This window comes from Capsicum annuum, chromosome 2, assembly GCF_002878395.1.
Source record: "Capsicum annuum cultivar UCD-10X-F1 chromosome 2, UCD10Xv1.1, whole genome shotgun sequence".
NCBI lineage: Eukaryota > Viridiplantae > Streptophyta > Magnoliopsida > Solanales > Solanaceae > Capsicum > Capsicum annuum.
In genome coordinates, this window is record NC_061112.1 from 61,628,854 (window position 1) to 61,654,696 (window position 25,843).

Here is a 25,843-nt window from a genome sequence, read left to right on the forward strand (position 1 = left end):
CTTGAGAGGGCAAATAGACGGATAAATTCTTCCATAATTATTAATAAGCTGAGTGAAAGAAATCATAACGAAAAGGTTGGATTATGTTCATATAAAAGCTCTAATGTTGTTTAATACTTGCACTACATATGTGGAAATCTTGTACATCCTACTACTGAGTGTCAGTTGCTATAAAGAGAAGGTTTACAAGCACAAATCTAGCAAAAGAGACTGATTCAAAATTAGCTCAAACTAATAGAAAAGGGATCAAAACTGGTCAAGGAAATAGACTCCCAAACCTGTTACCTTAATGCGCTAGAAGCAAACTGATTCATCCTTTTAATTAGAATGACCCAAGATTGTTTGGTTCCTAAAACTAATCCCTAAACTATTTTGAATGCTAGAGTGAAAGGAGGCAAGCAACACTGGTACATGGATAGTACTTGCTCAAGGCATATGACTCTAGAGAAACAAAGATTTCTTTCACTCTCTACATTTGATGGAGGAATGTGTTATTTGGAGATAGTAAAAAAAGTATTATCACTAGGTTTAAGAAGATTGGAAAATTTAAATCAAGAGGATTGGAAGATGTCTATCATTTGGAATGACAAAGGCACAATTTGCTCAGTATTTCGTAATTATGTGACAAAGGAAATAAGGTAATATTTACTTGTACAAGTTGCTAGGTGAAGAATATGATTACAAAGGAGATTGTTCTAAGTGCTAAAAGACACAAAAATATGCACAAAGCTGATATCATGGGAATGCCTGGTACAAAGATGGCATGCTTAAGTGCAATTGAAAATGATCTCTTATTTTGGCAGATAAAACTTTGGCATGCAAGTCTAAGGCAACTAAACAAACTAACTTCTAAGGACATGGTGGTTGGCGCCCAAAGCTAAGTTTAGAGAAGAAAAGGTTTGTACAGCATATGTAAGCGGGAAGAAGGTATGGTCATCTTTAAAATATAAGAACCATGTCAGTACAATCAAGTGCCTTGACCTGGTCCATATAGACCTTTGTGAACTAATGAGGGTACAAAGTAGAGGAGGCAAGAGGTATGATTTTGTAATTGTTGACGACTACTCAAGGTTCACCTGGACATTTTTTTTGACTTCTAAGTAAGATATTCTTGATGTCTTTAATATATTTATTAAGAAAATAGAAAAGAAGATAGGTACCTTATTAATTTCTATAAAATATGACCGTGGAACTGAATTTGAAAATGCTAAATTTTTTGAATTTTGTTCAACAAATGGTATGGATCATAATTTCTCTACTCATAGAACTCCACAACAAAATAGAGTAGTGGAAAGGAAAACTAGAACCATGAAAGATATGGCTAGAACAATGATGCTTGCGGCAAATCTTGCAAATAATCTGTGGAATAAGGCCATAAATACTGCTTGTTACATTGTGAATAGATGTTTGAGTAGGCCCATCCTTGAGAAGACACCCTATGAATTACTCAAAGGCAGAAAACCTAATATTTCTCATTTTAGGATCTTTGGTTGCAAAAGTTTCATTCATAATAATGAAAAGATAATTTAGGAAATTTTGATGGAAGAAGTGATGAGGAAATCTTTCTAGGATATTCTCACCATAATAAAGCTTACAAGGTCTTAAATAAAAGAACAAATTATGTTGAAGAAATTTTGTATGGTGTTTTTGATGAATCTTCTACAGAGACTAACATGCAGGATGAAACTGAAACTGAAGAACGTGAATAAGAATAAGTTGTACCATATAGTCCAATTGAAGAGCAAGCTAGAGTCACATTGGGGGAACTAAATCACCTGCAACTCCAGCGCAAGTTACTCAGAGTGATCTTAGTAACTCGCACGGGTTGGTGCCTAAAAGTTATAAGTATCAAGGATCTCATCCAATTGAGAATGTTCTCATTGATCTCACTTCTGTGATCACCACTAGATCAGGATTAAAGAGCATATGTGACTTCAAAGTTTTTCTATCAATAATTAAATCTAAAAATGTGAACAAAGCACTTCTTCATGTAGATTGAATAATTTCCATGCAAGAGGAGCTTCACTAGTTTTAAAGAATCAAGGTATGGCACTTGGTACCACCACCACATGATAGAATTATGATTGGAACTAAGTGGATATACAAAAAAAAGAACATGGAAAAGTTACTAAGAACAAGAAAAGGCTGGTGGTCTAAGAAATAATTAAGAGAAAGGGATAGACTATGATGAGGCATTTGCTTCTGTGACAAGACTTGTAGTAATTAGGATACTTGTAGATTTTGCTACCTTCAAGGAAATTGCTCTTCGTCAAATGGATGTAAAGAGTGAATTTCTAAATGGTTATCTAAAGAAAGAAGTATATGTAAAGCAACCACCTGGGTTTGAAAGTGTTGAGTTTTCTGATCATATGTACAAGATTGACAAAGTTTTGTATGGGTTGAAACAAGCTCCTAGGTCTTGGTATGAAAGATTGTAAAAATTTCTTTTGGAGAATGGGTACAAAAGAGGTAAAATTAAGAACATTCACTTTTTGGAAACTAATGTCAAGGATATGTTGATTGTACAGGTTTATATGGATGACATCATCTATGGCTCTACGAATATCAACATGACTCATGACTTTGCAAAATTCATGAGTAGTTAATTTGAGATAAGCATAATGGAAGAACTCAGCTTTTTCTTAGGATTTTAAATCAAATAAACTTCTGCTAAAACATTGATTCATCAGCAAAAATACCAAGGAGATGAGCACTCCCATTACCAGTGCCACAAAACTGGACATGGATGAAATAGGTCCATCAATGGAAAAAATGTTGTATAGAGGAATGATTAGGTCTCTCTTGTATCTCACTGCAAGTAGACTTGACATTATCTTTAGGGTTGGCTTATGTGTAAGTTTCTAAGCAAATCCAAGGAATCCCATATTAATTTTGTAAAGAGAATTTTGAGATATCTCAAAGGAACTACTAATCTAGGTCTTTGGTATCCTAAAGGAAGCAATTTCAAGTTGGTAGGATATGCTGATACTAACTATTTATGCTATTGCACACTTTTTTGTATCATGTCTGATCTCCTGGTCCACCAAGAAGCAAAACTTTGTAGCCTTATTTACTACTAAGGCTGAGTATATTGTTGTTGGATCATATTGTTCTCAACTGTTATGGATAAAGAAACAACTCAAGGATTTTAGTATGGATGTTGGTTGTGTTCCAATTTTTTGTGACAATATTAGTGCCATCAATATTGCAAAAAATCCTGTGCAACATAAAAGAACTAAACATATTGACATAATACATCATTTTCTTAGGGACAATGTTGAAAAAGGTCTTATTTCACTTATTTTCTGTTCTACTGAAGAAAAAATTTCGGATATTTTACCAAGGCATTAAGTAGGGAACACTTTAAAAAGAATAGGTTAGACTTGGAGATTATTAAGATTGCATGAACCCCCTCCCATGCTTGACTAGAATATAATGTTCTTGGTTATATTTTTGGCTAAATTTGTTGATTAATTCAGTCTCACACATTCAGTTGTATGTCTTAATTCTAGAATTTTTACTAAATGGATAAAACTGTGTATTTATTTGTGCAGAGATATTGAATCATACAAGTAATCTTGGATATGCATTCATTTTCAGGTATGATCTTACATTAATCATTTCTAAAATCACATGAGTTGAAACATTTGAGCACATCTGTTCCTAAGTAATTAGTTTCATTTCTTTGAATATAACCACCAATATGCCAAGAGTCCTTTTTTTTCAAAAGGTTGCCACCGTTTTTCCATCACCATTCTAGTCATCTTTCCCACTGCTTTCAGTTGTGAACATCATTAATCCTAACCCTTTTACAATTCAACTTCCTGATTCTTCTCTATATAAATAATTCTTGTCGAACTCTTTTCTCATAAATCTTTATCTTTTTCTATTCTCTCTTTTTCCCTAGTATCAACTGTCTTGTTTTTTTTCTCTTTAGCTACTTATGGCTTCCTCATATTCATCTAAAATTCCCAAATACAACCTACCTAGTGAATCTGAATCTTCTCAATTGGTGGTTCATGCAAGTGTTAATACTAAAACCCATATTCTACGAACTACTCTAATAAAGCTATCAAATTTCTCTACTTGGACCAACTTCAAGAATTGATTCTCTCAATTCTTAGCGGTCCTCATTTTCCCACCATTCCAATCTCTATTATTACTTATGTTCCTCCTTTATAAATAGTGGATACTGGTGACATTCCAATCACAGATCTAGTTTCTAGAAGGTCTAGATTCTAGTCTAAGAAAAATAAATTATCCACTCTAAGTTTTGTTGATGAGGACGAACATCTTATCAAACCACGTATTTTTTATGCTTCACCTAGAACTCCTTACACTCAGAAAAAAAGCAAAAAAAAAGAGGCATCTATTGCTAAAGCTCTTAGAGCTAGTAAGAAAAAATGTCTTTCATAACATAGTCCTTCTATTGCTATATCCTTACAAGATATGTAACTTTGTACTATAGCAAAGGTAAGATTATTAAACGTATCATTCCAAACCCCTCTTCTACTCGTCCTTCTCATCCTATTCCTAAGTCTAGTTCCAAGCCTAAACCTTTTGCTTCTTCAAAGTCCCCTAAGTCCAAATCTGTCTCCCGCTCTATAAAACAGGTCAGAAAACCTATTCCATCTGATGATTCTGATTCTAAGGCTATAACAGATGTCTCACCTAAGCAAGGTGAGAAGATTAAGAACATTGAAACCCTTATAGCTCCTGATTCTTAGTTATCCCATCTTCTTTACTTTCAAAAGAGAAAAATTATTTTTGGTTGTGTTGTTATGAGGTTTGGTGGTCCTTATATGGCTACCCTATTAGCAAAATTATAAGTCCAAGGGTGGTCTCATCTATTCCTACAAGGTGACTCCCAAAGGAAGTTTGGTAAATCAGAGGTGTATAAGTTCTACACTAATGGGTCTAAGAATGAAGAGCTTTTTATCACCACTATACGAGGCGTGCCCATTCACCTAGTTGCAGAGAACATTTCTAGAATTCTTAATGTACCCATGGGAGGATGGGTACATTATGTGAAATTTGAATGGCCCTCATTGGACAATTTACCCTCTGCACTAGAAATTTCTAGGAAGTTTTCTGCTGACCCACATCTCTTTCACCATCGTGTAGTTCTTAAGTGATAAATGTCTCCTCTCTATTAGCTATACTTTGATGCGGTCCACAAGATGCTCATTCCTAGAAAGAAGCGTTGCACTGAGGCTAACTTTATTGACTTAAATCTCATAGAGCTTCTTGATACTGAAGTGAATATTGAATTTCCTAGACTTATGATCAAACACATATAGTCTTGCTCAAAGATGATAAGGGTCATACTCTTCCATATGATTTTTAGCTTTCCCCTATGTTTGAAGAAATTTAAGTCCCAATTCAAGTTTAGTCACTACAAACCACCAAGAATATGATTGGAAATGTGAACCATGTTACACTACCTGCTTCTATGAGGCATTGCTGACAACCCTAGCAAGGATTAAGAAATACTTTTGGTAAGAAGAATGCAAAATTAGAAGTTGCATGTGATGCCCATGAGGCTGAGAGATTAACACTTCTTGCTAGAATATATGCCCTTCAGGCTGATCTTGCTCGAGAATGTTCTGAGAATGTTGAGACTGTGCGTAGGCTAACCCAACTACTTTCATCTGCTCCTTCTTTCTCCTCCACCTCCTAGTTCCTTAGGATATTTTTTTGTGCTTCAACTGTTTCATCTTTATGATTTTATTACTAGTCTAATGTTAATTATATCTTGGAACTTTAATGAAATAGTTCATTTTTCTATATTATTTTCTATTCTTGCATTCTTTGATACATTATTTTTCTTCTTATTCATGTTCTGATTGTATTAGTAAAATCCCAAGTGACCATGAATTATTAAACAATTTCTCCTAGCCATAGATTGACTTGAACCAGCTTTTCGATGATGTCAAATGGGGAAAGAAGTTGCAATAATTATAACCCAATGACTAACTTGTTTCATTCTAGTGGTTTTTGCTTAAGTATCTACGGGAAAATGTAGGGAATACACAAAGGCAATGGTTTATCATCACCAAAAAGGGGGGATTTTTCGGGGTCAATAAAGTTTCGATGATTTCCAAGTGAATGGCATATGATGATCAAGTTGGTTCACTGATGCACAGGAGCAAGGAGGCAAGATTAGAAAAGGTTCACTGATCTAAGAAAATAGGATTGCCAAATTATAGTAATGGATAAGCCAATATAGTTGATAAACTCAAAGCAACCATCACGTTTAGAATTGAAGAATTTGAGTATGAATGTAATACTTGAAGAGAATAGCGGTTGAGTTGAAGAAGGAGTTTTACTTGAAATTAAACTCTAAAGAGATAAGAGTTTCAAATGAGTAAGAAGTCTGATCTGATGAAGAACTCTTTGGATAGTTGTGTTTAAATAGAGGGAGTGACTTATACCATTACTCACACACTTACAAAGCAAAAAGGTAGTTGACAAATTGACTTAGCAGTTTGCAGCTTGAAGACTGAAAGAACACGCAGCTGAACCTAGTTCTGATACTTAGAAAGTTAAAAAGTCTTAGTTTCTATGTATTAGGGTTGGTTCTTGAGTTGTAACTTTCATGTAATTCTAGGTTCAGTGAAGTATAAATTGAATTGGGATTATTGTCTTTAAGTTAGGGAACTCGAAGACTTGGGATCATATAACTTAGAAGGTTTGAATTTTGTTGAATAGGATTTAGAGTTTATAATTTCTATATTACATAAGTCTTGTAATTTGTTGTTGTTGAGGTATAAAGTTTTTTAGTGAAGTTGGGATAAAATCATGTAGAGGTAAAGGTCGTAATTTTTCACATATTTTTAAGTCGGATATTTTCCATGTAAAAATTACTGTATCATTTACTTATACAGTTCACCACACAGTTGAAATATGTTAGGCAACTTATTTCACTCGTAGGTAACTCTTAAGCGAATATAAATAAAATTAGTAGGTCACGTACTCTATCACGTGAACCTCTAGTAGAAGTTTAACTGTAAAACTCTCAATATGAAGCTGCAATATACTATCATTAAATTGTCCTAAACAGCTGATGGAAATGATATTGTGCACCTCGTGTGGGGCTTTTACGTGGGTATTTCAGTACTTTCCGTGGGAAGAGATTAAAGGTGATAGTGGAGAGTCAATTGGTATTCATGTTTCGCCTGACAGAGGGGACTCCGTGGGAAGAGATTACGTGTGTATTCATGAACATTGTTGACCACCATCCGAAGAACAAGAAATGATGGAAAAGCAGACAAAAAAAGTAAAGGCAGTCATTTCCTACTACTACATCTTTTCTTGAGATGGAAATGGAATTTCTATGAAGGGTCCTTCCATAGCTTCCATCTTCCATCAATGCTGCAAAAAAGTCTGGTGTTCAATGCACTCTCTCACTCCCTTGCAAATGTACTATATCTTCAAACTCATTAGTAAAGAAAGGTTGAATGTAGTTGATTTCTTAGAACTTCGAAAACTTATCTATCTTCTTGTAGCATAATCATGGTACTTTCACATTACAGATCATAAACAGAAACGAAGATAATAAACACAAGCTGGAGAACCTTCTGCTATATATTTGATGGAGATTATGGTGTTATGTTGTTCCAGGTGTTGTAGGAACAAAAGCACTGAAGTACATTTTACACTTACGGTTTCATATCTGGACATGATAAAAGCTTGAAATTCCTGTTGTTGATCCCTTACTCTAGGGTCTGGGAAAAAAATCCTGATATTACGGAGTTGTACTGCTATAGGATTCTTTTGCTCTTAATTGTTGCCCACAGTTCATCAAATTAGTTAATGTACTAATGGACTGAAGCTGTAACAGATGGGCAGATAATGAGTTTCACGTGGGACGGATAACAACAACAATAACAACTGTGCCTCAGTTTTTAACTATTTGGGGTTGGCCAAACTATATGAATGAGGAGAATAATTACAGCTTTAGAGTGTGTTCTTTTTTTTTGGTAATTGAGCTTTCATTAATCACCAAAGTAGAATATTTACAAAACAGTAGCCTAGCTAATCACAGCTCAGCTAATCTCAACTAGATAGAAAAAACTAAAGGAACTAGTTTATCCAAAATGAGCTATAAGCAGGAGTGCTAACATGTTCACCAGAAAATTTTTGTTTGAAGCAGCCCTTTCAAATCACCATCCACTCGTGTTACAAACACAAGCTATTTCTCTTGCAATGCTATTCAGGTCTCGTGTTTTAGCTTCAAAAATCCTTCAATTTCTTTCCCTCCAAGTTGCATGAACAAATTCTGCGTACACCATTTTCATTAGCCTTGCTCATGTACACCTGCCCTTCGATTGTTGGAGAATTATGTGAAAAAACTGACTCTATGTGTTAGCAGCCATAGGAGCCAGTTGCAGCCACCTTAACAACCTATTCCATAGTTCTTGGCCAAATTTGCATTCACCGAACAGATGATCCCTGGACTCCAAGCTTTGTTGACACATAACACAATCAGGGCAAACTTGAATCCCCATTCTTTGTAACCTATCTACAGTCATAAGCTTCGCATGACAATGAAGCCACGTAGTAAAGATAGCTTCAGGTCAAGTACTGTTCCTACATACCAAGTGCCTCCAATCCACCTTAGGAAGGTCTGGCAATAGTTGTAGTATATATACCAATTATGATAATATTTTGGTGGATATCTAAATCTAATTTTATCATAATTAATAAATTAATCAAATAAATCCGAATATATACTACTTCCGATAACTTTAAACAACATAGGATTCGATACCAATTGTACGGGGTGCGGATAAATCGGGTAACTTAAATAGATCTATTATAGCTCTAATGGATCTATTTTTAGTTGTACGTGGATATTTCTTAACTTCTCTAAACATTTTTATTTTTAATGTATTTATTTTAATTTTATTAATGTTCATATCTTTGGGGGTGATTAGATGGTATTTGATTAAATGTTTTACTATAATATTCTTTAGTTTTTTCTCTTAGTCTTTGTAATTCTTGTATATTATTTTGGAGGTATTCTAAATATTCTATATCTTTTGTTCTAAAATATTCAATTAAATTCTCTTTCATAAGTATTTTTGTTAATCTTAGTTCTTCCATATCTTGTCTCCAATATTTTAAATACTCGTAGTCTATCATTTTATCCTAAAGTAGTTATGATACTACAAAATTTTTTGTAATAATTTATTCTAATTGTACTATATCTGATATTAAATTCTAGGTTATCTATTTCGTTAATTATCCTGTCTTTTTCGTCTATGAATAATTTCATGTCTAAATCATATTCTAAATTGTCTTTTAATTCTAGTTGTTTTATGGTTTTATTTATCCAAACTATTCTTTCTTTTAATTGTTCTCTTCCTTTTCTAAGCTGGTTTCTATAATTAATTTCTTCGTATAGCCAACTTTGTTTTTCTCTAACTCTATTAATATATTTTAGCATTTTTAATCTGTATAATATCCATCTGAATAATAACTATCTGAATTATTTCTACCATAGAAATCTATATTTTGTAATTCATTTTCTATCCAATTACAACTTAGTAAGTCATCTTCATAATCAAATATTTTTTCCCATATTATTTTCTTTATGTCTTCTAATTCTAAGTCTTTTATGATATATAAAACTAGTATCTTAGTTTCATCAGATATATATATCTTGTCATATTATTCATATTGTGCTTAGGTTTCTACGAATAACTTGGATAACTTGGAATTGGATTCTAGCAATTAATTGTTTTATCATAGTATTTATTAGTTGTTTTTCTAATCTTAATAATTCCTCTGTATTTTCATTAAGGAATCCTATATATTTTATATCTTTAGTTCTCATATATTCTTCTAAATTTGTTTTCTTTGGTTTTTCTGTTAATTGTATATTTTTCATATCCATTTTCCAATATATGTAATTTATCATTGTTGATGTGTAGGTTTGGTATGTAATTATTTGTAAGAATAAGTAGGTAGGTGTGGTATGTAATTTATTCTAGCCATAAAATATTTATCAAATATTTTTTCAATATGATTTTTCTTATATCTACAATTTCTATATCCTTAAGTACATACAAAACAAGTATTTTAAATTTATCTACCATTTCATCAGATAAATAAGTATTCATTTTTCATATGATGCTATTTTCAAAATATTCCCTTCAATCATACACATAACAAAATATGATCATTTTAGATTACTATATACTAGATTATTCTTAAATAACATTTTCTTCGGTCATTATTAGCATGGTAATCTAGATACTTTTCCCTTAAACGGCGCCTCTACTCTGGCTACTCCCCTATCACAGCTTTCTTGCCTCACCGATTTCACCTTTAGGATGGCATAATTCTTAGGGATTTTTCTCCTTTTCTACTTTGCTAATAAACTTCTTAACATGCTATTTTTCGAATAATTCTACTATAAAGTAACTATCATGAACTTATTTTATCATATCATGATTGTCAGGAATTTATGAATTTAGCTATTCATAATCGTAAATAAATATACCTGTTCTGATAGATTTGATAATTCTGGGCTTTGTTTATCCATAGCTTTTCCTTGGAAATATATCTGATTTTTATTAAATATTCAAAAGTTTTTTGTTTACAAAAGAGGAGGCTTTCTTTCAACACATGAAAGTCTTGCCTCTAACTGAGCAAATGCTCTGCTATTTATAATCCTAAAGGAAACGTGTAAACTTTTTACATCTTTACATCTGTCCTTTACACGTTACCTATATACTATTTCTAGTCAAAAACTAATAAAAACAATAATGGTCCTATGTCTTTACATTTAATGGCAAGTGCCAAAAGTTAAAAGGCCTATCCTAAAATAGTAAAGCTATTAAATATTCACGTGATTTACGTATCACATTTTTCACAAAGTTAGCTTTTTCTTCATATGTCGCTTTCTTCACTTTGATGTTTTTGTCTCCTTATCTTTCCATTATTGCTCCATCTTCTTATCATTTTGTCATGTATCTTCCATCTGTTGTGCTTATCTTCTTGTTATTGTAGCATCACATTTGGGATAAAGTTGTGTCTGCCACTATATCTGCTGCATATGTGGTCATCGTATCTTTGGCCAACCTGTTTACAGAATTGATCCATAGCTTCTTCTGAAATAATTTCTTTCGTAATAGATCTTGTGACTGGTAACTCTTCTGGCTTTAGGATCGTTATGACCCATTTTCTTATCTCTTCTCTGTCATTTTCTCTAATATTTTTACAACTAGAGTAAACCAATAATTGATTTATGTTATAGTAAATCCAAACTGGGGTTTGATTTATATAATTATTTTTTAACTCAGTCAATAGACTACTAAGTCTAATAACTCTCTTGTTTCGGTAGAATTTTGATATCTGATTTTTTATTATCTCTTCTTGTTCGCATATTTCTTCAGGGATAATATAGTCTCGTGTCATTCCTATCTTGACAACAGTAATTGTCTGTTTTATTTCATCAAACAATATTCTGCTGGTGCTGAGTAGAAATGGACATAGAATAACTGTCCCTTCGTAATCCTTTTATAATCCATAAATTTTTTGGGAATATCTGGAATTCTTGTTAACTCTTCTCAAGTAATTGTGTAAACTATAGATAATAGTCCATAATAGTATCATGAAGAAATTAAGTTTGCACTGGTGCCAGGTAAAGCAATAAGTTTGTTACAGTTCTGACATTTTTGTGTAATATATCCTTGGTTTTATTTTGCTAATTCTTCACTCTGGATAGGTTTTGTATTTAACAATTTTTGTAAGGTATAAATATTATCAATATATGTACGAGTGATATAGTTATAAGTTTGCTTTTGTTGATTGAGTGATTCGGAATATGTGTATATCTGGGGAGGTATAGATGACTTTGGTTTTTGTATATTTGGTGTATATGGTTTTGAGAATATCTGATTGAGGTTATAATTCTTTTTCTTTGGTAGTTCAGGTTTATTTTGAGTGACTATATTCTTTCCCTTGGATACATCACTTGCGCCTGCAGCTGTGACTGTAATTTCATTAGTAATTTGAGTTTTTAGGTGTTTCTCATCGTCACCTTCTAGGTCTAGTTTTTTAATGTGCTCTTCCTGCACAGTATCTTTGTTAATAGCTTCTTGTTTTTTATAGTGCTCAACCTGCACTTTTACATTTGTAACTTCAGTAGTTAATGTGATAACTCGTTCTTGTAATAACTTTGTTGTACAAACACTTGTAATATTAAGTCTGTTTAGGTATCTTTGACATCAGCTTCTTCCATTGGTAAATCAGTTTGAGTAACTTTGTCTTGATATGTAATCTGCAATAACATTATTGTCAGTCTTGATTACTTTAATCGTAAATGTAAAATTTAATATATTCAATACTAATCTCCGAATTTCATTTGTCGTAACTGAGTTTTGTATTTTTCTTGTTAACCACCATCGAACCTGGGTAGTTTCTCACAATAAATTTGTCATATATAATATATGGTTCAAAGGTTAATAAAAATTTATATAATGAACATAATTCTTTTCTATTTATTTCTCATTTTATTTTTGTTTCATTAAATGTTCCTAAATAATATCTACAATGATGTTCTATTTTTTCATTTTCGTACCTATATTTAAGTACTCCTCCATAACTATATTCACTTGCATCTGCTTCTACTATATATGTAAACTTTTTATTTTCTTCTGGAAATTGTAATTTTGGTAATTCTTTACAAAGTATTTTTATTTTCTGAACTTGTTTTTTATCTTCCTCATAGTGATTATATTCTACATCCTTTTTAATTTTTTTCTATAAAAGCTTTAGGTTTTCTGTTAATTTTGGTATATATTCTCTTACTTGGTTTACCAATCCTAAAAATGATTGTAATTTCTTTTTTTATCTAATTCTTCTTTTGAATTTATTATTTTTTGTACTATATGTTGTTGCATTTTTACTCCACTTTTATCTATTTGTATCCCTAAAAATTCTATCTGGTTTTTCATAATTTCAACTTTCTTTTCACTTAAACTTATTCCTGATTTTTCTATTATATCTGTAAATTATTCTAGTAATTTTAAAAGTTCTTCTTTAGTTTTTGTATATAGTAGTATATCATCTATGCATACTATACAATTAGGTAATTGTTTAAAATAACTATCCATAAAATGTTGATATCCACCTGGTGTATTTTTATATCCAAATGGTAAACGTTCCATTCATAAAATCTTTGTGGTACCGTAAATGCGGTTAATTCCTTAGAATCTTCATCTAACTTTAAGTGGTAAAATCCGGATTTACAGTCAAATTTTCTAAAGTAGTTATATCCTTGTATTTTTCTTATTTTTAATATCTTATTTGGTATTGGATAATTATATGTCATAGTTTTTGCATTTAAATTTCTATAGTCAATAACCATTCTACTTTTTCCTCTTTTTTGTTCACTATGTTTATTTACTATAAATGCTGGACTATTGTGTTTACTATTACTTTTTTGTATATATTGTTTTTCTAATAATTCATCTATATGCATTTTAAATTCTTTTAAATCGTCAAAATTATATGTTAATGATTTTTGAGTTATTATGCTATTTTTATCTATTAATTCAATTTTTATAGTAGTTTTATATTTTTCCCATCCTTTTAATGGATCTTCACTATATAATTGTCTTAATTTTTTCTTTATTATTTCTACCTTATCTATTGAAAATATGGTTATTTCTTTTTTATTTATCGAAAATACAACTAGTTCTACTATGTCTTCTGTATTTTTTATATTTTCTAACTTTTGTGTAATTTTTTTACTTCCTTCTATCCAATCAGTTTTCTTTCTTATTTTATTAATAACTCTTTTTGCCCTTACTTTTGGTTTACATGGTGTTGTAAACCAACAATCTGTTTTAGTTATTATATGTGGATATAATTTATTTAAAAATGGCATTCCTAAAAGCATATCTTTTGATGTTAGTTCAGAATTATAAATTTCTTCTATTGTTATTATTTTATCCCATATTTGTATTTTTACATTTCTAGCTTTATATGTAATTAAACTTCCTTCATTATTAAATTCTTTGACTACTATTGGTGTCTTTAATTTATCCCATTTACTTTCTGGTAAATAGTTGTATCTACATAAATTTGCTTCTGCTCATGTATCTATCATAAGTGTATAATACCTATTATAATATCCTTCTACTATTATTTTTACAAGTACATATATTTTCATATCATGTTAAAGTTTTTTTTATGAATAATTTCTCTTTATTATATGTTATATATAATTGCGTATGTTCTATATTGTATGGTTTTACTAGTTCTAACCATTTCATTCCTAATATTATATCTTCTTTTTGCATTTCTTTCTTTATTTCAAATTCTATTTTTATTTTCCTAACTCTTATTATTATTTCTTTTTCAGCTATATCTTTAATGTTTATTAGACTCCTTGGTAGATCTGGGCATATATTACTATTAGATTTTATTTCTTCACTTTTTACTAGATATTTTGCTGTATAATTTTCTTCTTGTCCTGTATTTAAGATTATTAAATATTCTTTTTCATTTATTATTCCTGTTATATAATATTTATTTAAATTAACTGTTAAAGTTGTTTCATAACTTGTTCTTTTTTATGAACTTGATGATTCTGATTTTTCATGAGCTATTCTTTTTGTTGTACTTATTCTATCATTTATTATTTCCAAATCTTCTTCTATATCTATGTCATTGTAACTATAATCATTATTATCAATTGTTTTTACAAATTGTTCAAAAGGACTTTCTATTTGTATTTTATTAATTTTATTTTTTCTTGTTATTTTATGTTTTGTTGCTAATACATATAGATTTTTACATCTTGCTGTAAATATTTTACTTCCTGAGGTTAGTTCTATTCCTGATATTTTTCAATAAAATACTAATGATTTATCTATATTTTTATCTATTATTGCTACTGAATAATTTGCACTTATTATAAATTTAAATTTTTGGTATATTAAATTTCCTTTTATGGCAGTTATTATAGTTTTTTCTATAGGTTTCATAATTCTATCATCTGCTAAATATAATTCTACTGGTGTATCTATTCCTTCTCTAAAACATACTTTTATTAATATCTCTGTTCCTTCAAGGTGTACATATTTTATTGGGTCTTTACTTTTTATATAGTTTATTTCTTTATTAATTATTCTTTTTGTTACTAATGGTATACTAGCTCTTACTTTTTCATATCAACTGTCTATTACATGTTCCTTTTGGCTTACTACGTAGTATTCTTCCTTTTCCTACTAAATATATTTTTTATTGTTGCTATTTTAAATATTTTTTCTACACTTAAGTCTAACTCTTTTTCTTTTATTTCATCAAATATATGACTATCAAATATTATTTTTGGATTTGTTCCTTTTTCATTTAAATATTCTTCCTTTGTTATTAGTTTTATATCTTCTTCAGTTATTTGGTTCATTTTTATATCTTCTTCAGTCATTTGATTCATCTAATTCACTATCTATTTCATTATCTGTTTCATTCTCTGAAATTTCATATATACTATCTTCACTTTCTAATTCATAATCTATATAATCTATCTGCATATATTCTGTATTTTTTATTTTTATTTCTGATATTTGTTTCTTTTTTGGATTTTTTGGTAATTTACAATCTCTAGCTAAATGTCCTAGTTTTCCACAATTATAACAAGTACATTCTTTTATAGATTTCTATTTTCTATATGGTCTTTTATGTTTATAATTTTTTACATATTATCTTTTTCTTGGTTTCTTATACTTATATTTTGATTTCTTGTATTTCTTATATTTCTTATATATTTTTCTTTTCTTATAATATCTTTCTTCATATCCAAATTGAGGTGGTATTTTATCTTTTCAACATGTTAAATTTCTTATTAATGTCTTTTTCATTTTTATTTCTTCTTTATATTTTTCACATAGATTTCTATACCATTGTTGTAAAAATTTTATTCTTGCTCCTAGGCTATCTACTATTTTTTCTTCATCCCAACTCTTTATTATTTTTGAACTAAATGGTTCAGGTAATTTACTAAAATATAATCTTCTTATTTCTTTACTTTCTTCTATATTATATGTTCCTTTATAATAATATTCTTTAAATGCGCACGTATACTTATCTATATAACACAGATTACATATTGCTAGTTTTAACATTAGATTTTTATTTATATCTTTTTCTTTATTTTGCTCTTCTTCTTCTATTGTCATACTGCTAAATTTATCTTTTATAGCTATTTCATATTTTTTCAATATTTCTGTTGGTAGTATTTTAGTAGTTGTTGATGTTCCTTCTGTTTTGTTATCAAATCTTAATACTTTTTTACTTGCTTCGGCTAGGTTTAAAAATAATAATTTTAGTGTTTCTATTAATGTCTTTTCTATATATTCTGGTGTGTTTGTTGTATTTATTTTATTATCTAATAATTGTTTTGACATATATCCTACCCATAGTTGTATTATTTTATTTGTGTCTATTACACAGTCTAAATCCAAAAAGTTGTAATTAATTATTTATTTTGGTGTCCATTATTATATTCATCCTTTGGATTATATCTTTTAAACTTACTTTTGTAATTATATGTTGGTTTTCTTATTTCTGATGTACTAGGTATTATATTTTTATCTAGAGTATTTACTTCTGTATTTATTAGTTCTAGATTTCTTTATGACAAAATGACTTTCTGGACCCTTGTACTACGTCGGTTTTGTAAGTTGGATACTTCTACTTACATGTTTGTTATCTAGACCCCTGAACCCACTAATAAGCAACATTTTAGACCCTTTTTTGGTGAGTGTAACTCACTCTCCCCACGTCAGTTGTCACGTCAAAATGCCGCGTCTGCCTCATCTGCTATGTCATCTACCATGTCATTAAAAAAAATAAAAAATTAAAAAAGTATTACATTAAATTCCAAATCATTTTTAAAATGCTAAATGACAAATTAAATATTAAAATTAATTTAATTAAATAAGAAAAATTTATAATTGTAGAAAAAATTGAATAAGCATGTTTTTGTTTTTGCTCACAAATTAAACATCAAATTCATTCAAAATAATTAAAATTCTTCTCCAACTAATTTAAATTTTTAAATATAAATTCATATATACAAACATGATAAATTTTCGATTTTTAACTTTGAATATCTTTAAAATATTCACAAAAAGTTTAATTTTTTCAAGCAAAATTCAGTAATTTTTTTCAATATTCACTATCACTCACTTTCAATTCAAATTTAAATTTTAATCCAAAAAAAAAGATTCTAATCTAAATTTTTATTCAAAAAAAAAAAGAATTGAATTGAGGGAAAGTTAAAATAAAAAAAAAAAGTAAAGGTAGTAATGGGGGGCTGGAAGAGTGTTGGGGTGGGGTGTGAGGATTGGAAGGGGCTGCCGTGGGGTGGGGATGGGGCTGGGAGGGGTGTGGGGGATGGGGGTGGGTGGGGAGGGGCTGGACGAGGCTGGTGAGGTGTGGGGTGGGGACGGGGCTGTAAGAGGCTAGTGGTGGGGTGGGATGGGGCTGGGTAGGGAGTGGGAGGTAGGGTTCAGAAAAATATAACAATTACCAAATTTTTTTAAAAAAATTAATTAAGCAATTACGAGTTTTTAAAGATTTAACTTTAAAAATAAGGAAAGATTTTAAATATAAAAGAAATTTAAAAAATATTTGTACTACAAATATGGTACAAATCGACGCGTCTCTCTTAACCTCTAACAGTAAGGAAAAGAGGTACAACACGTCAAACGCAAAAGTGACGATTCATTAACCACTTAAAACTTCTGGTGGTAAAATATATATGTGATTATTATAAAATAAATGTTACGTTTATATTATTAAATTAAAGTGTAAAAGATCTTTGAAAAGTGATTTGAACTCTTTGTACTTCATTAAAAATCTCCGTAATAGTAAAAATCATCTAATTTTAAATAATTAAAAATTACACCAAGTTTTTTCTTTAGTCAAAATCGTTTTCTCACTATTTTTTTTTAATATTTAAGTGTTGAAAATTAATTAAATATTTATAATAAAATATTTTCTTATTAGAAGTCATCAGAATTAATGACAAATGATGTATTTTTCATTAGTTTTAAAATTTTAAATCAACTAAAGTTGATTTTAAGAAATTAAAAAATAAATATGAAAATATTAGAATCAGAAAAATATAAGAAGTACCAAATTTTTTAAAAATTTAAGTAAGTAATTACGAGTTTTTAAAGATTTAACTTTAAAAATAATTAAAGATTTTAAATATAAAAGAAATTAAAAAATAATTGTACTACAAATATGGTACAAATTGTTGCGTCTCTCTTAGCCTCTAGCAGTAAGGTAAAAAGGTACAACACGTCAGATGCACAAGTGACGATTCATTAACCACTTAAAACTTCTGGTGGTAAAATATATATGTGATTATAATAAAATACATGTTATGTTTATATTGTTAAATTAAAGTGTAAAAGATATTTGAGAAGTGATTTGAACTTTTCGTACTTCATTAAAAATCTCCGTAATAGTCAAAATCATCTAATTTTAAATAATAAAAAATTATACAAAGTCTTTGCTTTAAACAAAATCGTTTTCTCACTATTTTTTTAATATTCAAATGTTGAAAATTAATTAAATATTTATAATAAAATATTTTCTTATTAGAAGTCATCAGAATTAATGACAACTAATATAGTTTTCATTAGTTTAAAAAATTTAAATCAACTAAAGTTGATTTTAAGAAGATTTTAAAAAATTTAAAAATAAATATGAAAGCATTAGAATGAGAAAAACATAAGAAGTACCAAATTAATAAAAATTTAAGCAAGTAATTATGAGTTTTTAAAGATTTAACTTTAAAAATAAGGAAAGATTTTAAATATAAAAAAATAAATAAACAATAATTGTACTATAAATATGGTACAAATTGATGTGTCTCTCTTAGTCTCTAACAATAAGGAAAAGAGGTACAACACGGCAGACGCAGAAGTGATGATTCATTAACCACTTGAAACTTCTGGTGGTAAAATATATATGTGATTATAATAAAATACATGTTGTGTTTATATTATTAAATTAAAGTGAGAAAAATCTTTGAGAAGTGATTTGAACATTTTGTTCTTCATTAAAATTTTTCTTAATAGACAATATCATCTAATTTTAAATAATAAAAAATTGCACGTGAGAGGCACGTGCGATTTACCTAGTAAATATTAAACATATACACCTATAATTTATAAACATTTAAACATATGTCGCTTGAGGAGTTAAATTTTAATATTTTAATAGCGCGAACTTACAACAACAACAAACCTAGTGTATTCCCACAAGTAGGGTCTGGGGAGGGTAAGATGTACGTAGTTCATACCGCTACCTCTGAAGAAGTAGAGAGACTGTTTTCGATAGACCCCCGACTCAAGATAAAGAATAGTAAACAAGGGGATGTATTACATAATAGAAAGAACATAAGATATAGTAAAATATAAATCAGAGAAATATAAAATACGAGCGATAAGGTAACATGAAATAAGAAAATAGGTACTAGGAAATTATAAATGGGTCACCCACCTAGAAGTAACAAACACTCACAAATCAAAGACACCTATATGCACAGTCCTAATGTTACTAACCCGACTACACAAGATCCATCCTGACGGCTTGCTACAACCCACACCCTCCCGCTAGCCTTCTACTCTTATCCGCGACCTTCACACCTTCCTATATATATATATATATATATATATATATATATATATATATAAATATATATATATATATAAATATATATATATATAAATATATATATATATAAATATATATATCACTATAGATAAATAAGTTACGAGACATATGACATTAAAAAGATTAGGTGAGCTATGACCAAAAATAATAACCTCTAAGCATATGCATTTAGCATGTGATCATGTGATCAAGTGATATATATATATATATATATATATATATATATATATATATATATATATAAACAAATAAGTTACGAGACATATGCCATTAAAAAAAAGAGGGGAGCTATGACCCAAAAAAAACACACCCTCTAAGACTATGCATTTAGCATATGGTCAAGTGTTCTTTGAAGTAAGTAACAGATACACAAAAGAAATCTTTAAATTACGTATGCGAGTCATTACTCTATGCGAAACATATAAAAACATCCTTTATAAAATAGGTAATATATCACCTTTATAAGATAGGTACATTTCAATAAGGATTCATATTGCATATAACCTATAAACAAATGATTTAGGACACGAATAACATAGAAACAAATAGTTTGTGGGACATATAAAATATGAATTTATACCTTATGAAACATAGATCATGTAATCACATTCTCTATAAATTAATTAACATGTAAATAAATGATCTAATAGCATGTAACTTATGAACAAATCATGTAGAATATTCATATGATATTAGAAATGATTCATATAATTGTGGCCTTTAAATAAGTGACCTATAGTACAAATAATATCTATAAAATTAACCCCTAAAGGGCACATGATGAGTAAACTAATAGGCTATGGAACAATTAGCATGTACATAATTAAGTTATAAGACATATATCATGTATAATCTTACAAGCAAGTAATATAACACATACATATACAAGTTCAGGACAACTTAATTTTATGGGCATTCAATACCTCTACCATTATGGGATATCCTATGTAGTCATCTAATCATGGCTTAAGTGCGAGCATAGTTCTTGTAGTTTTGGATGGTATAAGGAATACTTCTACCCAATTAAATCTAGTAATGTTTCACTTACTATCAAATGACGTATTATTGCTTGACACCCGATAATTTTTGCAAATTTGAGGAACAAATGGACATGCGGGATACCAAAAACATTATAACAATAAAGTATTGTATAACATATATGGAGTCATGCCCTGAACCCTTGGTAATATATTAAGAATAGCCATCATTTGCTACTTTTATAAGATATAACTTTACTTGGCAGAACTTCTATGATTGCATAACCCACAATGGTGATTCAATTCTTACCTCCTAGTTGGGTTGTGATCTGACATCATATGATAAACATCTTATAAACATAAGCACATGACCATCCCTCATATAAGGAAAGTAATCTGGAAAAAAAAAATTCCATCAACATATCATATGACATTTGTAGCTAGATATTTGTGATCAAAGCATTGCAATCATATAATATCACATTCTCCTGATGCAAATGCATTTGTGAGCAACCAACTAAATCTATGCATCCTTTACAGAAAGGAGTCTTTCAATTACTCCGCCAACTAGGGGTATTTCTTGTTAACTCGCATGTTCACCGAACAACCCAGAATGTCATCATACCTTTAACTTATAATGAGCTGATTTGATCACCCTTATTATTAACATTTACATCATCCTAAAGCTTCAAGGTATGCCACAAAAGGGGCAGTACACGGTTTTCATATCCTTGGATTTTATAAGAATTGAAGGGATCAAACGGAGGAGATTTCAGATTTCGAAGTCAGTTGCATCCTTCTACAGAAGTTATACCGGGAGATTCCACTTCCCGTCTCCTAGGTGGACGACTGTTAACTAAGTGACCTTGTGATTTAACCACCTCTTGGGACCAGTATAGGTAACTATGGCATAATACAAATGTAGCTATAACTGCATAAAGGACATGAACCTCTGTGGCTTATTTATTTGAAAGCAACAGTAGACTTGCAAGATATGGCTCATCGAACTTTCTTGGGCTCAAGCCTTGGTCTCTATTTTGTCGAGGATTAATAATTTAAAGTGGCCTGATTTAGAAATACTGTTTTTGGCCCTTCGGCCTGATTTGAAAATTTCATCGATAAGAAGGATGTGTGATAATCAAGCAGAGTCGGATTCAAAGTAACTTCTTATGACTTAACTATGTGGCATGATCTACATCATCAAATAACGTCTCAATTTCTAAATGCCCAAGAAACTCCCCCATTATAAATGTGGTGCACAACACATCTATAAGTGGGGCTCTGCTCGACATAACTTCGTAGACCCCCTAGGACACCTTAAACCTAGGGCTCTGATACCACTTTTGTCACGCCCCTAGCCTAAGCGGGACGGATAAGAACCGTATGAGCATGAGTTATATGACTGGCATATATACAGTTTACTACTCATAAACAATGATAAGGTGTATGTACAAACCAGATCTATCCCATTGGACACTAATCGGATACAAACATGTGAAACTACAACCATATATAACAACTTATGTCTGTCTGCGAAGCCTCTAAAAGAAATTATAACTGTACTAGGGAAGGTGGTCGGGGCAGGGCCTCTATATACCAAAACTATAACTAGAAACATGATTGAATAGTACTCAACATTTATTAGCCCTAGGTAAGAGAGAAACTCACCGACTGCTTTGCTGAATATGAATAAGTGGCTAATATAAAAGTTTGCTCATCGATAGATCAAATCTTATATTTGTAAAAATGCAGTGCCCCCGAATGTAGGAATGTTAGTACATATAAAATATATACTAGTATGTAAAGCAGACAGACTAACAAACAGTAGTATAAGGATGCTCAATGAATCAAATAACAACAAAATGAGCAACTGCGGATGACTGACTACTAGAAACTCTTAAATAGCACTATAACTTATAGGAAACAAGTTCCAAATACACCATATAAACTATTACCTATGCATTTACCTTATTAACTTATGATAAAAGCGCTTACGAGTAAGTCATCATTATAAGGGCCTAGTAATTTGCTTAAGTAATGTCCTGTGCCTATTTTTTAATACAAATAATCATATGATCGACTACCAAGGGAATTCTATGTCATGTGTATGACATGTGTTACCCAGATACTCGTGACTATGATTTTATACATATAACTGTAATTGTGGTCTAATATAGGGTATGCCCCTACTTAGGGACTCACTATAAGGGTCTGCTCGCAGGCTATATATGCCATATATTGACTTGAGTCAGGAGAACAAGTCCAACTGCCTCCAAATACAAATGATGCCACAAGTGCAGGTACACTATGTATTTGGGCTTACTATAGTGGTCTGGTCTTAATTCTGTGCACAAAATTACATTGCGCGTGTGCCAAGCCAAACCTATGATACCCTTTCATTGTTAAATTTTATCGAATGGTGCCTCATAGGCCTATGCAAGTACATACCATGCCAAATACCATTTAGTTATTCGAGTAGTGCTTTCCATATACAGTTGACTTCTTTGATAATATCGAACTATTACAACGCTTGTACTTTATATCATCATGTGGCTATATCGCTATGTGGTCTAATATGTTAGGGCGGCTATAATATGGCAATTTATTCTAAGTTATAGCAAATGACGATATAGTAGGTGACTTCTAAGAATTTCTAATAAATACAAACAAACTCTATACATACTTGACATGACGGGAGTACTACAAATGTTTTGACCTCAACAAATTGATGTAAGAAGCACGATTATACATGATTTCAAATGAACAGGATACGTGGTCATGTGTCAGGCATATAGAAACCGAAAACTCTATTCACATATATCAAATAGACTATCTCAACCATTTTAAGTGGAAACAAATAATTACAGGTCGTGCCTTAAAGGCGAAGGAGGTTTTATCTTTACATACCTCGAGTGTTGTTCTAATACCATGGTGTGTTAGGTGGCATCCTTGCCTTTCCCAATATAATCAAGACCCACATTCAATTGAATTGTTTAAGTGTACCATAATCTTTAATCATCCTTGGATCCTTAATCTATAAAAGTACACATAATTCAGATCTCCTATTAGTGCAAACATCCACGTTTAGGCTATTTGGAGCAATTTATCGAACACTCTATAATCATAAAGCTTCAAGGTCCTAAAAAAATGGTGTTTCCCCAACTTAAAGAACTTGGTATATATTTTTCAAAGTATTCATATGCAACTAGTTTGAGTAGCTATAATTACCTCAAAGAATCATAAGTCTTAAAAATTCTTCTTTTGGGATTTTGATGTTCTTGAAGATGAATTCTCAAAGACTAACAATTACCAAGCTCGGTACCATTAATATATGTTATACAAATGTCTGAAAAAAATTACCTTGAAATATTTTAAATTGATCTTGGCCGATAATCCCTTCAAAAGCTCTCAGACTTGCAGAATTTTGACCCAAAAATGGCGTTGCCTGTTACTCTAAAAAAAGGTCATTCCTTCATATTTTTTTCCATCCAAAGTATCAGAAATTTGGTACATAATATGTAGAAGAAGCAGCCATGAAATCCAGAATACTTCCCCGACTAGAAGGACGAGCATACTCCGTATTTTGAGAGTGAAAAGTGTCAATTCTAAGCTTTTCGATGTTGGGTCTTAAGACTTTAACTGTTTTAAGTTTCTTGGTACTTTACCAAGTCAATATATGGATATGCATACAAATACACACGCTGCAAAAATAGCTAAACCAAACTGCCTATGTATAGTCTATTTACCTTACTTATCTAGTAAGAAAACTTGCCTTTTTATTATCTCTTTCCTCGTGGCTAACAAGCCATTACTTGGTTGCAAACAAGGCCCCTGAAAAATGAAATTATGCCTTGCTAATCTATTATAATATATTACTAAAAACCCACACACTAAATTTAAATATCTGGTCAACTCATCTTTTTATGACATTTATACCATCTAAGTTGTCTTCAAAGAGTTGATTAATAGTGGAAAAAAATACAGCAATATTCACTACCACTCCTCTATATAAAGTCCTTAATAAAATTATTCATTTGTAACCTCATTTTAATTAATCAAAATCAAATTATTACTACATGTACAAATGGTTACATGGTATTACACAAGATCTACCAAATTGTATAAAATTAAATTAGATTTTCAACGATACTAATTTCTCCTTAATCTGACACCCGAGCAAAAGGTTATGATCATTTTTGTCAGAACGAGTAAGCCACTGTGATAAGACCGCGTCTTGGTGACTCTCAACCCAATCATTCATAACACGATTTGGGGAATATTTAGGTCATTATTGGTCTTCTTCTCCAACTTTTCTCTTAAGAAAACGCTCCCCTTTCCCAAAGAACAAATTCATTCCTTTTTCCCCAAGAAATCAAGAATACAAGTTTCCTAAGTTTCCACCACATAATTATAGACCCAGTATTCATACATCATCCTCATTATGAATTCTACAACATATTCAACCCCATAAGAGAATGGCTTATAACATTTATATTTCTACCACCTCCTAGCTTATAGAATTATTTCCAGCTCATGATTTATAAGTTCTCTATGATTTACAATTTTCACGTCTAGTCATGTTCCAAATGTATAATTTTCAACAAATAACTTAATACCTCAGTTTTATAGAATGTTTGAAATATTTCCATGATTTAGTGTATGTATCTATATACTCAGTACATTCCAATGTACTAACCACATATATGCATTTGTGGCTACATCTTTCACAATATAGGTACCATATGTAGCTCTTACACCAGGGCCAGACAGTTTATAGCTTTTAGCCAATAGGTGATAAGTTCTTCTATTTTAAGAACTCTAAATATTTGTAAATTATATACTACTTTTTTGATTTTTCATATGTATTTATTAGTGGTATTTAGAGGCATATCCCAACTATCTATAGTTAGTATAGTAGAGGCTTCGTAGATATCAGTTAGAGAAAGTCATATAATTTCAGTTCTCTCTTTAGTTTTATCAGATTGTAAATTATATCAGTATTATATTTTTCCTAGATTTTTTCAAATTACATTTCCGCACAGTAGAACCAACTATAAATCAGAGCCCAGAGTTCAAGTATCCTATGGTGTCTATGAAGCTGTGTCTAGTAGAGTCTTGTGGAATGAATCAAATACATCTATATTTTTCTTCGA

General features: G+C 30.4%; 1 long non-coding RNA gene across 2 annotated transcripts; it reads right to left on the bottom strand.

The window, feature by feature from the left end:
* Positions 1-16,530: 16,530 nt before the first annotated feature.
* On the bottom strand, positions 16,531-24,363 carry LOC124896326. 2 transcript variants are annotated; one of them, XR_007052683.1, is made up of 4 exons: positions 24,051-24,363; positions 23,598-23,724; positions 21,001-21,086; positions 16,531-16,851 (listed from the first exon to the last, which is right to left on the bottom strand). It is a non-coding gene; the product is annotated as an uncharacterized LOC124896326 (long non-coding RNA). The 2 variants fall into 2 exon arrangements; XR_007052682.1 differs by lacking the exon at positions 21,001-21,086.
* Between the last annotated feature and the right edge of the window lie 1,480 nt (positions 24,364-25,843).